Here is a 2,235-nt window from a genome sequence, read left to right as displayed (position 1 = left end):
AACATCAATTTCACAACACAACTGTTTGTTTAGAAGATTCACCAGGATTATGGACACTCATGACTATTGTTACTAATCTATCTATCTATATCTATCTATTTTGATGGACTTTTTTGATGTATACACATTTTATTTTGGATTTCAGCTATTGTGTTTACATTTTCACACTATTTGGGATAATTTTTCTATAATATTTGTGTTAGAAGTCTGCACAGATCACTTTCATTATTATTTATGAGTTACTAGAGGTGCTGCTTGCTGAGTCATCCAGCCTCACTGAGTCACTCAGCCCTGACCCAGATTCAACCCAGTCCTGGCTCTCAGCTTACTCACCAGCCCACCCGGCTGACTCCTCAGCAAGGCCAAAATTTCCTACACTAACAACTATATACATCAGCACCTAGTTAAGGGAGCTACACACAGCTTGTCTCTGTATTCCTGTAGTCATCATTTGTGTGTCAGAAGGTGGAATCTCCTTTACTGAATTGAACTACAGGAAAAAATCACTTAAATCAGGGGTCTTCAAACTATGGCCCTCCAGTTGTTCAGGAACTACAATTCCCATCATGCCTAGTCATGTCTGTGAATGTGAGAGCTTTACAATGCCTCATGGGACGTGTAGTTCTGCAACAGCTGGAGGGCCGTAGTTTGAGGATCCTTGACTTAAATATATTCTAAAAGGATATAAATCCACTTTGTGGACACCAGATGCCTTTGTAAACCTAGATCTTACTTTGTAAACATAACAGGGACATTATTACTGTGCTGTACTTAGCACGTGCAAAGAGCAGAGCACTGGGGGGGGGGGGCAGCAGGCTCCACCTACTACTACAGGCTGGTTGCAGAAAGTTACAGGAGGGGGCAAAGACAAGACAAGTCACCTTGTGCAAGGTGAGAGAGCAGCAGTGAGCGGTCTTTATTACCGGAAGCTTCTCCACAGAGGTAAAGTCTCACACTGGATTACTGCACAGATTGGGAAGAATTACGCGAAACACACCAAAATTCAAGCAGCATACACATGATGAATGTTTCTAGACAATATTTGATTATCCCAGAGTTCAGCTTTGAGAACAACTGCTGTGTGAAAACAACCTAGAAGATAGGCCACCTGGAGAGCAATTTGTTTTCTGGAAGGCACTGTTGACAAAGCTCTATGTGTGAGTTAAAAGAAGCACAATTACCATGCAGAAAGCACAGCATGCAAAAATATTCAGCAAAAGAAAGTTGTTCTTATGTATAACTTAGATTAAAGTGATTGCAAACCCTTACGTATACCAACTGAAGTGACTGGCCTCAGTGGTTACACAAAGATAAAGAAAATCCTCCTACATACGTTGTACTTGTTTATCTTCAGCACTTCCTACTCTACATCTATTCAAAGTCCAAAATCTACATTTCTGAGCTTCAGAAGGCAAAGATCTGATGTCACATACTGCACAGCAAGAAACAGGCAGCTGAGTGTAATCGGAGACCTGAGTGGAGGGAACAAACACCCTCCCCGATAGGGAAACATGCACAGCTGAGGCTGCCAATCACCTGCTATGTGCTGGAGCACCACTTCTCCGTCCCTCTGGATCCTTTTGAATTGGCATCACCTGTCAAAAGGCTTCTTGGCCTTTTGGCTAAGATTAAGTGTAGTATCTATTCTTATCAGTGTCCAGTAGGGGTGCTACGCCATCATTCCGGAATTATGGTAGGTATGGTTGGCTTTATAGTGTCCCTGCTGGTATGATGAGGGCTTTGAAGGCTAGTACTGCCTGGAACAGAAACCAGGGTGCTCACAGGCTCTTGGGGCACGGGAATAATCCCCCTGGGAGAACTGGATGGGCCCAGTTCTTCCTGATTTGAATGGGTCTATCTTGTCTGGACATGGGCTGGGAAGGCAGAGAGTCTGTGTCTGTTCCCCCTGGGAGTGGTTGACCTAGGAGTGCTCTTAGTAACATTTGGGTGTGGGAGCCCACAGTGTGTACAGGAACATGGTCACAGCACCAAATGCTTTTTCTGCACTTGCGCCTCAATGGGCAAGGCCTTTCGGCTAAGTCTGGGGAAATTTTTTGTCTCCTCACATTTGTCACTTTTCACTTTTGTCTTACTGTCAGATTCTTGCTATGCCTCATGGGAATTGTAGTTTTGCAACAGCTGGAGGTCCGCTAATTGCATATCACTGGTTTAGATCAAAGCATATTCATGTATTAGAATGGCCCAGTCAAAATCCAGACCTAAATCCAATTGAGA

At 43.6% G+C, this 2,235-nt stretch overlaps 1 pseudogene; it reads left to right on the top strand.

Moving 5' to 3' along the window:
* The first annotated feature begins 1,602 nt into the window (after positions 1-1,602).
* Positions 1,603-1,759, top strand: LOC141146483 (U2 spliceosomal RNA; annotated as a pseudogene).
* Positions 1,760-2,235: the final 476 nt, after the last annotated feature.

Source organism: Aquarana catesbeiana, linkage group LG05 (genome assembly GCF_042186555.1).
Source record: "Aquarana catesbeiana isolate 2022-GZ linkage group LG05, ASM4218655v1, whole genome shotgun sequence".
Classification (NCBI taxonomy): domain Eukaryota; kingdom Metazoa; phylum Chordata; class Amphibia; order Anura; family Ranidae; genus Aquarana; species Aquarana catesbeiana.
This window is presented reverse-complemented; position numbering and strand designations above follow the sequence as displayed.